General features: G+C 37.8%; 3 long non-coding RNA genes across 3 annotated transcripts; 2 read left to right on the plus strand and 1 right to left on the minus strand.

Annotated features, from left to right (window-relative positions):
• Positions 1-1,116: 1,116 nt before the first annotated feature.
• LOC148645870 (uncharacterized) lies at positions 1,117-2,619 on the minus strand. The gene is made up of 2 exons (XR_015928170.1): positions 1,919-2,619; positions 1,117-1,514 (listed from the first exon to the last, which is right to left on the minus strand). It is a non-coding gene; the product is annotated as an uncharacterized LOC148645870 (long non-coding RNA).
• A 1,288-nt stretch (positions 2,620-3,907) lies between these two features.
• On the plus strand, positions 3,908-5,617 carry LOC148645871 (uncharacterized). Its single transcript, XR_015928171.1, has 3 exons — positions 3,908-4,080; positions 4,492-4,588; positions 4,818-5,617. It is a non-coding gene; the product is annotated as an uncharacterized LOC148645871 (long non-coding RNA).
• Positions 5,618-8,889: 3,272 nt separating this feature from the next.
• Positions 8,890-11,544, plus strand: LOC148645872 (uncharacterized). The gene is made up of 6 exons (XR_015928174.1): positions 8,890-8,939; positions 9,236-9,297; positions 10,355-10,454; positions 10,593-10,654; positions 11,066-11,162; positions 11,374-11,544. It is a non-coding gene; the product is annotated as an uncharacterized LOC148645872 (long non-coding RNA).
• The last annotated feature ends 1,577 nt before the right edge of the window (positions 11,545-13,121 follow it).

Here is a 13,121-nt window from a genome sequence, read left to right on the forward strand (position 1 = left end):
TAAACTCAAAATTGAGCACAAAATCATGAATTTTGTGAAAGTACTGTAAGTTACGCCATGTTGTAACAAATTCACATTCAAGTTCCACACAAATTGCGATGTGATGCAGCCCTTCCTGCTCACTAATCACTGTAATGACTAATGCAATGTGATGTAGGAGAGAAAAGGTATAGGTTATGCAGCAAACATTTCACTGCAAAAAACGTTCCATTCCAAGGTTCTTTATGCAGAGTTAACAATGTAATATTATTTATTGGCAAAAATGTAAAAAAGTTGAGAGCAATATTTCCATTGGATTAAACGAGATGTATTCACAAGCCTGCTCCTTTACAATGTCACAGGGCCACATCAGATTACAGGAAGTTTTGCTGCCTCGTTCTGAATCGCAGAACATGGTAATTCTTTAACCTTGAAATGTAGTCTATTTTGTGATGTAAATTGGAGGTTTTACAAGTTATTGTGTGTTCCCCTTTAGATGGCTTCTGGGAAAACTGGCCTCAACACTGTATTGGATAAGGCACTTAGAAAACAGATTCATGCGTGGACCACAGCAATGTCCCTTTACTGAGAGCCAGCAATCAATGGATGTGTCTGATCGTGAATGGTTTTCCCTGTTGTTTGTTGTATTACTCGGTGTTGCATTTTAAGCTGTGCATGAGGCAGGACCCGGAGGCTGCTGCTTCTGCTGGGATCGAGGAAGAGCTGAGCGCCATGTAAGGCAAAGACACTGCGTTCCACTTTATCAGGTGCCTGGAGTGTAAGAGCTGCAGATAATATTGAGTCACATTAATCCCAACATATTTCAAATATTATGAAAATTAAATAAATTAAATCAAATAACTTTCATTAAAAAAATCAATCACACTTTACCTTGCTTTTTCAGTTGTTTTAAAGGAAAATTGATGCAGAGAATGTGTGAATACTACTTTTTGATGGTTCCAAGGCCAATGTGACCTGTTCTATTGCCTGCTAATTGTACGTTCCAGGTTGAACAATTATTTTTAGGAGGTCAAGGTGTATGAATGATAAGAACAGCTTGAAATTTATTTTCACGGTCGACACACATTTTCGCAAGGGAAAAAAACTGAAATAACCACAGTTACGCAAACACCAGTCCACCAAAAAAAAATCATTTTATTAAAACAAGGTAACATTTTTTTATCATCATACGGATGAACTGTGCTAAATATATTTCTAAAAAGAAAAAGCAGGACGTGAGTCGTGAGCCAAGATCATGACTCTTTTACTCTTCTTCACATCAGTTTTCATCTGTGAGGAGGAGGAGGAGGGCGGCTCCTGATGTGCTGACACTTGGGGATGTGCCTCTGTGCCGGCCTGGGGGCAAAGCGCCGGCCGCAGTGAGGGCAGGGCACGTAGTCGGGGTTTGGATTCGCGGGGGGCTGGGGCAGGTTCACAACTTTCCCTCCTTGCGTGATCACCTGCTGCACCTCCCTGGCCTATTTGATGCTCCGAATGAAATCCTCGTGCTTCTGCCTCCAGTTGTTCTTTCTCAGCTGGGAACAGGAAATGAAACCAATGAAACAGCTTCCAGAAAAAGTCCAGACTAGCACTGCGTACACAGTCTGGTCGCAAACCATTCACAAGGCAAGAAAATATCAATACAGTAATAACTTAGCTTTCTGGGCCTACCTTTCATGTCATTGGGTAGAGAGTACAATTTAGTTATGGTTTTGTTTCCCGTGAGTGCTATTTGCTTGATATCTCATGTAGATTTTTACAACAGAATTCAGAAGTCACTAAGACCCATTTATTCTGTCTGGCAAATGTGCCTTTGCGGCAGTTTTTCAGAAGAGTACTTCATAAAACACTTATTTATTGTTTACATTGATTTATAAGCTGAGTCTGACTCTAGGAGAAAACAAGGGAAGCTTGGAAAGAGTTTAAGGATAGCCCTTACCACGATTGGCGGTCTAACCTTCTTCTTATGGATGTATGTCTCCAGTTCTGTTCCCTTGGCCCTGTGCTTGAAAGAGTCAAAAACCTTCCTCTTTGAATTCTGAAGCTTCTTGCAGATCTTGCTGTGTTTCTCCAACCTCTCTACAGCAAACTTCCTGTGACACAGTTCACAGGGCACCAGCTGAGGGTTTCCACTCTGGCTATTCTCATATGGAAATTGCTCAGCGGTAGGGCACATCAGACTTGTAGGGGACTGTTGTAACAGAAGAAATAAGGTTCTTGATCCCGAGATGAAGTAAAACAAATGAGTTTATTGCATGCAAGGAACAATAAAGCCGAAGTCTTGTTTCCCGCAAGAAACAACAAAACCGAAGTATTGTTAGCCGTACTGTTACAAACTTTTGGGTTATATAGTGTTTTCTTCTCCGTTTCTGACGTCACTTGGTCTGATGGTAAAGAGGGGGGTTCATGGTATTTGGCCAGTTTACGATGTTCTGGACAAATGGTCAGTTTAAGATTACACCCAGGGGGGTTCCTAGCTTGCATCTGCAGTCCTTATCAGTTAACCCCCTTTCCTGCCATAAACCCCAGCTTGTGACTTAGAAGTCTAAACCCCCTACAGAAAGGATTAAATTCAAACCCCCGTCTTCACATCATTCTTCAATGTCAAGTGGCAAATGTTGACTGGTGATGTTATGTGAATCATAGGAAATTGTCATTTTTCAATCGAGTCTATGTTTCTCAGAATTTGAGACAGAGAGGTCAATCTCTGCAATCCGAGCTGAGGGCATTTCTTAGAATGGAAGGGTAAGAGCAACGTGTTCTTTGATTTCTCTTAAGACTCTTCGCCAGATTTTACGATGAAAAATGTAAATAATAATAACAAACATTATTTGATATAGTGCCTTGAAAGGTGGCTTCTTTACAGAATGACAAAACCAACTACAATAAATAATACACAAGATATGCATGATGACAATACACAGTTAGAGGAGACAGTAGATGGTCATTGTCAGTGTACTCTGAAGGTAGTTTTCCAATTTTTTGGAACGGGGTAAAAGAGGCCACCTCTACTAGAATCTTTGTCCTAACCAAAAATGTAACAAAGTATAATAATAATATTAAAAATAATAATGATAAACTTTATCTATAGAGCACCTTTCATACAAATAGTGCTTTGGTGCTTTAAAAACCAAACGTAAAAATAAAATATTAAAATTGAGAGATATACTTTCAGTTGTAAAGGAAAATACAGCAATACAGTAAAGCAACATACATGTCAATTAAATAAATAAAAATTAGGAAAGTCGTAATAAAATAAGAACAATTAAAGAGAACTAAAAAAAGAAACAGAAATAGAAAGAACAAAGAACCACTTTAAATAAAAGCAACATTTTCAAATGTTTTTTAAAACAATGTACCGAGCTTGACTGCCTAATAAAAAGTGGAAGTGAGTTTCATAATTTAGAAGCATAAAAACAAAAAGCAGCCTCTCCACTCTTTCTGCATTTCACATGTGGTATTTGCAGTAGGCCAGTATGTGCAGATCTCAGGTCACATATAGGAACATATGAAGACAGACATTCAGTAAGGTACAGACGTCCTAGGTCGCTTAAAGCTTTAAAAACAAGTAAAAGAACTTTCAAATTTATCCTCGATAATACAGGTGACCAGTGAAGTTTTTTCAAAACAGGAATGATATTCTCTTTCTTGTATTTGTTAGGATCTGTGCTACTGCATTTCAAACAAGTAGTAAGGGATTTATTGTTTTCTTGGGAAGCTCACAAAACAGAGCAATAAAATCATATCCACATCAATGTGAGCAATGGAGAAGTCAAATTAACGTGTCTAAATATCATCTAGTTCTATCCCAGGGAAGAGGGCTGTTGCCTACACAGACGACAAGACACAAAACGCTCAACTGTGCAAAACACGCATAAGGACATCAGTCAGGAGGAACAGGGTAAAGTGTTTTTACTTCTTCACCATGGTCATGTAGTTTCACTCCAAGCACTGTCATATGAAATAACTGTGGAAACGACCTCCCCAACATTTTGGGTTGTTGCATTTTGCTTCAATGAATTTTAACCTTTTCTTTTAGACATTAAGAGGAAGGACACATTCACCCTTGGTAGAGATTCAGTTGTTCTATGAGATGTCAAGGTGAGAATTAACCACTTCAGGCATAAGTCAATCCACATGACTGAAAAAGGGGCAATGAACAGGATATGGGGATTTTGCTAGTTATAAAGTACAATAATCATCATTAAATGATCTAAGACTACTGAAGTATAAGCTGTGTCCCTGACTGATTAATTAGCAAATTCATCTTTGTAGAGTGCAGCTACTATCTATTCAGTGGCATTTCCTTAAAACAACTGTATTCCCACATTCTAAATATGGAGTGAGATCATGTAGAGAATGTTGGACTTGTAATAACTAATTGAAGGATAATAATAATCAACGAAAGTGCTTAAAAGTATCAACAAATGCCTTCAAAGTACTTGACACGTACTTTGCTTTCAAAAGTGAAACATAATTAATGCTTACGTAAGATTTCTCTTGACTTCTCAGGAGTATACTAACTCCAAGGACAAGTAACATCACAAACCATTATTTAAGTGCTGATGTTGGAGCTGCAATACTACTACCAAGACAAAAAATGATACAGGTAACACTGCTTTCAGATTTCTAAGAATTGCTAAAATAGTATGTTTACAGAGCATTCAGAGTCTCATAGAGAAAATAAGCTGAGAATATGACAAGATCCTACCATCTCAAACACTGCCAATCTAGAACAAAAAGAAAGTACTTGAACGCCTACAGTAATGGAACACAAACCAGAACATATCAGTGCATGACAAGGAAATGTAGTCACAAAATGATTCTACCCTTTCAAGTCCCAAAAAGGACCGAGGAACTTACCGGAGGCGATACCTGGATTTCAAACAGAGTACAATGTAGCCACTGTAGGGGAGAAGATCACAGAGAGCTCTTCTCAGATTGCTCAGAGTCAGCCCCAGCACCCTGTCCTGACTGAAACAGACAAAGTGGTCAAACAGGCAGGTAGAAATGAGTAAGGAACAGAGAGTATGGTTATTCTTGCATTGTTTTGTTCGTCTATCAAAGAAAAGAGTGCTTCTGACTTTTGTCAATGTTCATCTTTATTTTAGGAGAAGAACAAACGGTGGTATCACACTTTGCTCAAGTGTATGATACCATGTGTGTACAGCAGACATCACCAAAGGAACAGGAGACACCTGAGTAGAGAACAAGAATATGAAAAGACTGATGAAAAAAAGCACCAGGAGAAATCCATTGAATATGCACAATCTCGTCCAGTATTTCAATGAAAAGTTTCAGTGTTGTTTTTAGTGTCGTCGTATTGCATACATTTAAAACAATGTGTCTTGTTTAATTAACAATTTCATTTACTTTAGTAAAAAGTGTTGTTTACTGTAGTCCTAGCATGGATGCAATTGTTAGAAAAAACTTGAATGAAAAACTGAATGTTTCATACAATATGGGTTTGTGTTAACCCACACACCTAAGTGAAATGTTTGATTACGTTTACAAGACATAACACATAGTTCAGTTGAGTGTGAAAGGGAACAACAGAGAAAGTCACAAACAAAACATTTGTGAAGGACTTGAATGTTTTTTCTTTAGAAATGACAAAAAATAAAGAATTTTTCAACAAGATGTCTTTCTATAGCGAGTTTCATTTGAGATAGTCTTTTCTTAGAAGTGCAAGAGTGGTATTCCCTACAACTTATTCCCCAATTTGATCATTCTCAGAAATTAGGAGACGGAAACCACACCTACTGTAATATTAGACCTTGTAACAAGGCAACTAGGTTTCAATGGCTTAAAAGGTGCAGAAAGAGGCTCATGTATAATGACCTCCAGTGTCCCACAGGTTTCCCAAATCATTTCTTAGAGTATGGAAAAAGAGGAAATAAAGTGTCTACAGAAAGCGTATACCCCCTTGAACTTTGTTCAGTTTGTTGCGCCAGTGCCAGAGTTTTAATGAGAAATGAGGACCTCTTTCTCACACCACATATGTTATACTTTCAATGGGAAAAAAGGAAATATTACAATTGTTTACATTTTCACCCACATGTTAATATTTGGTAGAAGCCCTTTTCACAGCAATTTCAGCTGTGAGTCTGTTGGTAATGGGCTCCACCACCTCTGCACCAACAAGATTTGATAATATTTGAGAATTTCAGAAGTCTGTCTGGTTTAGCTGAAGAATCAGCTAAGGTAAGTTTCAGGAAGAGCATCTGATTTCTTTCAATAAAGCAGAACAGAGAAAAAACACACAATACAAAATCATGAGAATTTGTATCCATATGACACTTTGACTCGAATACTTTTATCAGACCTACACAGAGTATATACTGTACACACTTTTTCAGCCCAGGTTTATACATTTGGAACTGCCATTTGTAGGTGTTTTTGTGTCTTAGCTCAACACTGTGAAACCTGTAGTTACAAACATGGAGGATGAAGACATGAAGACATATATTGTACCTCTGACCGGCCTACCTTCCAAGAGGTGAAAGATGAAACTTTTCCTTTATCGTCAACTCAGTGAATGTCTTTAAACTTTCGAAAACTGTAACAAAGAATAAGTTAAAACACTTATTTTCATTGGACCCACAGAAAAGTCAAAGTTGTCCATAGAAATGCCCGTCTAAATCAGAAATCTACAGCACAAAGGCAGTGGCCTTTCGGGACATAAAAATGAAATCAGACTTTACTCGGACGAATTGCCCTTGGTCACGGACATCTTGCTATCAGTCACTACAAAGATGTTTTCTCTCGTGCCATGGCTTGCCTGACTTGCTTCTTCTGCTGGATGGCTTCTGGTCGCTGGTCAGGATCGACAGCCAGCATGTCCTGGAGCAGTGTCCTTAGCTCAGTGCTTATGGCTCTATTTACTTTCAGGGGGATGTGGAACTGCAGCCAGGGGTTCTCATCCAGGGCCTCTCCAACAGGCCCTGACAGACATATGCTCCTGTATCGGAAACACACTTTAGTTCAATTCTAAAATATTTCTCATAGGACTGAAGGAACCTTTCTAAAGATTCACATCTCTAAAGATCTAACCTGGACTGTGAACACTGACTCTATCATGAAGAAGGCTCAGCAGCGCCTCTATTTCTTAAGGTGCCTCAAGCGATGGGGGATGCCAATACATGTGTTGGTGAACTTCTACCGCTGCACTATCGAGAGCGTCCTCACCAACGGGATCACCGTGTGGTATGGCAACACCTCTTCGCGAGAAAGAAAGGCACTGCAGAGAATGGTCAATATGGCCCAGAAGATCATTGGCTGCGGTCTCACCGAGATTAAACAGCTCTATGAGGACCGCTGCCATGGTAGAATTCTGGCCATCACAGAGGACAGTCACCACCCCGGGCATGAGCTCTTCACCCCATCTGCCCTCAGGCAAGAGATATAAGAGCATACGGACACTTACCACTAGATTCTTCAATAGCTTCTATCCACAAGCAGTGAGACTGGCGAACACATTTAGCCATCCCCCTCGGACCACACCCACACCATCACCATCTACCTCATTGTAATTTATTTATTGTACGTCTCCAGTCATTGTTTACATGTCTGTATTGTTTACATTCAAACTGCCTGCATGTTTACTTGCACATTGTCTATTGTTTGCACATTGTCTTGATGCACTGTTTGCACTTTGTTTTGTTTTTACACTTGTTTTACAATCGAGAGACTTTCTGTAAGTAAGAATTCCATTGTACCAGTACCGGTTACATATGGCAATAAAGTTCAAGTTCAAGTTCAAGTTCTTTGCCTGTTAAGAGTTAACAATTAGGTCCTCAAGAACTGTTTTACGGTTTTCTACACTCCTGGCTGGCCAAGGTCTCTTTAAGGTCTCTTAAGTGGAGGTGTAACTCATGTATCCTACATGTGATTTAGCAACATGAAAGGGAATAGCTTCTTATCGGATTATGGTCTTGGTTAACTGCCTAAGGCTGACCTAAGTGCCTAACTTTCTGACTTTCTTTATACCTTATATGTTAAGAAGCTTCTTCTGACCAATCAGAAATGTATGCTTTATGTATGAACATTTTGCTCATCAAAGTGAGTGAGAGACAAGGTTAACAGAAATTAGCCACGGCAGTAAATGACAGCATATTTTTGGGTTCTTAAATGGTCTCTACCTGGCACACCTGCAGTGCAAACTGACACACACTGTTTAGAGAAACAGCTACTCTATTACTAATATTAATGAAACATTTCTTATTCTATGGAACAAAAACAAACAGTAAAACTAAAACACAGATCTCTTAGCTTCCTATTTCATGAACCAGATGACTGAATGACCAAGCCTAACTAGTAGCCAGAACCCCAGTTAACCCTCCGTAACACAAAGTTTAACCACACGACAGGAACTCTTTCAAACTGAGTGAAAATCATAAATGGATCCATAACTTTACATCAATTTACTATGTTGTGCCAATACCTGCATTTACATTTAGAACGAATGATGTCATAGAACCAGCATCACACCAGTTCCAGGTGTCTCCAAGGAGACAACAGAACTTCAGTTGTGTTTGCTAAAATACACACTTTGAAACATACTGTAACACTTAGTTAACATGTCTGGTTTAGTTGAAGAATCGACTAAGGTAAGTTTCAGGGTTTAATGGTGGGATGGCACCTGTGCTTTTTTCCCCCAACCGCTAGAATATGATTCGCACCAAACCCAAAAGAAATACTGCACAGTTCAGGAACTTCATCAACCTAGCAATTGTAAAATAAGCTTACAAACAACTGAATTGAAATGCCAAAAAGTTCAGAGAAAGGCACAAACTATGTTTACTTGGGGTTTACAAAATTAAAGCTAACTAAAACTGTAATGATAAACAATCATGCTGCCAATGGACAGAGAAATATCATGTTTTTTGAATAATGTATTATTTGTTACATAGGAACCCAGTATAAGGGAATCCCTTGCGATCCTGTCTGCAGAGATAAAGGTAAGTATTGTTTTCTCTTTAGCTCTGTCACTCCAAGAAATATAATGAACATAAATATATTTGCCAATCTTTTCATAGTAATCCAAACAACTCTGCGTGTATCTGACATTTGTAATATTTATCTACCGCAGTATAATTCTTCTGGCAAGGCGATTGGTATTGTACCTTGAAAGAAAACTGATTGGAAATGTCATGTACTCTATGGTTTCTATTGATGTCAAGTGGCAAATGTTGACTGGTGATGTTATGTGAATCTTAGGAAATGGTCATTTTTCAATCGAGTCTATGTTTCTCAGAATTTTAGACAGAGAGGTCAATCTCTGCAATCCGAGCTGAGGGCATTTCTTGGAATGGAAAGGTAAGAGCAACGTGTTCTTTGATATTCTCTTAAGACTCTTCGCCAGATTTAACGATGAAAAATGTAAATAATAAAACAAACATTATTTTATATAGTGCCTTGAAAGGCGGCTTCTTTACAGAATGACAAAACCAACTACAATAAATATTACACAAGATATGCATGATGACAATACACAGTTAGAGGAGACAGTAGATGGTCATTGTCAGTGTATTCTGAAGGTAGTTTTCCAATTTTTTGGAACGGGGTAAAAGAGGCCACCTCTACTAGAATCTTTGTCCTAACCAAAAATGTAACAAAGTATAATAATAATATTAAAAATAATAATAATAAACTTTATCTATAGAGCACCTTTCATACAAATAGTGCTTTGGTGCTTTAAAAACCAAGCGTAAAATTAAAATATTAAAATTGAGAGATATACTTTCAGTTGTAAAGGAAAATACAGCAATACAGTAAAGCAACATACATGTCAATTAAATAAATAAAAATTAGGAAAGTCGTAATAAAATAAGAACAATTAAAGAGAACTAAAAAAAGAAACAGAAATAGAAAGAACAAAGAACCACTTTAACTTAAAGCAACATTTTCAAATGTTTTTTTAAAACAATGTACCGAGCTTGACTGCCTAATAAAAAGTGGAAGTGAGTTTCATAATTTAGAAGCATAAAAACAAAAAGCAGCCTCTCCACTCTTTCTGCATTTCACATGTGGTATTTGCAGTAGGCCAGTATGTGCAGATCTCAGGTCACGTATAGGAACATATGAAGACAGACATTCAGTAAGGTACAGACGTGCTAGGTCGCTTAAAGCTTTAAAAACAAGTAAAAGAACTTTCAAATTTATCCTAGATAATACAGGTGACCAGTGAAGTTTTTTCAAAACAGGAATGATATTCTCTTTCTTGTATTTGTTAGGATCTGTGCTACTGCATTTCGAACAAGTAGTAAGGGATTTATTGTTTTCTTGGGAAGCCCACAAAACAGAGCATTATAATCATATCCACATCAATGTGAGCAATGGAGAAGTCAAATTAACGTGTCTAAATATCATCTAGTTCTATCCCAGGGAAGAGGGCTGTTGCCTACACAGACGACAAGACACAAAACGCTCAACTGTGCAAAACACGCATAAGGACATCAGTCAGGAGGAACAAGGTAAAGTGTTTTTTCTTCTTCACCATGGTCATGTAGTTTCACTCCAAGCACTGTCATATGAAATAACTGTGGAAACGACCTCCCCAACATTTTGGGTTGTTGCATTTTGCTTCAATGAATTTTAACCTTTTCTTTTAGACATTAAGAGGAAGGACACATTCACCCTTGGTAGAGATTCAGTTGTTCTATGAGATGTCAAGGTGAGAATTAACCACTTCAGGGATAAGTCAATCCACATAACTGAAAAAGGGGCAATGAACAGGATATGGGGATTTTGCTAGTTATAAAGTACAATAATCATCATTACATGATCTAAGACTACTGAAGTATAAGCTGTGTCCCTGACTGATTAATTAGCAAATTCATCTTTGTAGAGTGCAGCTACTATCTATTCAGTGGCATTTCCTTAAAACAATTGTATTCCCACATTCTGAATATGGAGTGAGATCATGTAGAGAATGTTGGACTTGTAATAACTAATTGAAGGATAATAATAATCAACGAAAGTGCTTAAAAGTATCAACAAATGCCTTCAAAGTACTTGACACGTACTTTGCTTTCAAAAGTGAAACATATTTAATGCTTACGTAAGATTTCTCTTGACTTCTCAGGAGTATACTAACTCCAAGGACAAGTAACATCACAAACCATTATTTAAGTGCTGATGTTGGAGCTGCAATACTACTACCAAGACAAAAAATGATACAGGTAACACTGCTTTCAGATTTCTAAGAATTGCTAAAATAGTATGTTTACAGAGCATTCAGAGTTGAGAATATGACAAGTTCCTACCATCTCAAACACTGCCAATCTAGAACAAAAAGAAAGTACTTGAACGCCTGCAGTAATCGAACACAAACCAGAACATATCAGTGCATGACAAGGAAATGTAGTCACAAAATGATTCTACCCTTTCAAGTCCCAAAAAGGACCGAGGAACTTACCGGAGGCGATACCTGGATTTCAAACAGAGTACAATGTAGCCACTGTAGGGGAGAAGATCACAGAGAGCTCTTCTCAGATTGCTCAGAGTCAGCCCCAGCACCCTGTCCTGACTGAAGCAGACAAAGTGGTCAAGCAGGCAGGTAGAAATGAGTAAGGAACAGAGAGTATGGTTATTCTTGCATTGTTTTGTTCGTCTGTCAAAGAAAAGAGTGCTTCTGACTTTTGTCAATGTTCATCTTTATTTTAGGAGAAGAACAAACGGTGGTATCACACTTTGCTCAAGTGTATGATACCATGTGTGTACAGCAGACATCACCAAAGGAACAGGAGACACCTGAGTAGAGAACAAGAATATGAAAAGACTGATGAAAAAAAGCACCAGGAGAAATCCATTGAATATGCACAATCTCGTCCAGTATTTCAATGAAAAGTTTCAGTGTTGTTTTTAGTGTCGTCGTATTGCATACATTTAAAACAATGTGTCTTGTTTAATGAACAATTTGATTTACTTTAGTAAAAAGTGTTGTTTACTGTAGTCCTAGCATGGATGCAATTGTTAGAAAAAACTTGAATGAAAAACTGAATGTTTCATACAATATGGGTTTGTGTTAACCCACACACCTAAGTGAAATGTTTGATTACGTTTACAAGACATAACACATAGTTCAGTTGAGTGTGAAAGGGAACAACAGAGAAAGTTACAAACAAAACATTTGTGAAGGACTTGATGAATGTTTTTTCTTTAGAAATGACAAAAAATAAAGAATTTTTCAACAAGATGTCTTTCTATAGCGAGTTTCATTTGAGATAGTCTTTTCTTAGAAGTGCAAGAGTGGTATTCCCTACAACTTATTCCCCAATTTGATCATTCTCAGAAATTAGGAGACGGAAACCACACCTACTGTAATATTAGACCTTGTAACAAGGCAACTAGGTTTCAATGGCTTAAAAGGTGCAGAAAGAGGCTCATGTATAATGACCTCCAGTGTCCCACAGGTTTCCCAAATCATTTCTTAGAGTATGGAAAAAGAGGAAATAAAGTGTCTACAGAAAGCGTATACCCCCTTGAACTTTGTTCAGTTTGTTGCGCCAGTGCCAGAGTTTCATGCAATTAAATGAGGACCTCTATCTCACACCACATATGTTATACTTTCAATGGGAAAAAAGGAAATATTACAATTGTATACATTTTCACCCACATGTTAATATTTGGTAGAAGCCCTTTTCACAGCAATTTCAGCTGTGAGTCTGTTGGTAATGGGCTCAACCACCTCTGCACCAACAGGATTTGATAATATTTGAGAATTTCAGAAGTCTGTCTGGTTTAGCTGAAGAATCAGCTAAGGTAAGTTTCAGGAAGAGCATCTGATTTCTTTCAATAAAGCAGAACAGAGAAAAAACACACAATACAAAATCATGAGAATTTGTATCCATATGACACTTTGACTCGAATACTTTTATCAGACCTACACAGAGTATATACTGTACACACTTTTTCAGCCCAGGTTTATACATTTGGATCTGCCATTTGTAGGTGTTTTTGTGTCTTAGCTCAACACTGTGAAACCTGTAGTTACAAACATGGAGGATGAAGACATGAAGACATATATTGTACCTCTGACCGGCCTACCTTCCAAGAGGTGAAAGATGAAACTTTTCCTTTATCGTCAACTCAGTGAATGTCTTTAAACTTTCGAAAACTGTAACAAAGAATAAGTTAAA

The sequence above is a fragment of the Lepisosteus platostomus genome, chromosome 18 (assembly GCF_059453375.1).
Source record: "Lepisosteus platostomus isolate fLepPlt1 chromosome 18, fLepPlt1.hap1, whole genome shotgun sequence".
NCBI lineage: Eukaryota > Metazoa > Chordata > Actinopteri > Semionotiformes > Lepisosteidae > Lepisosteus > Lepisosteus platostomus.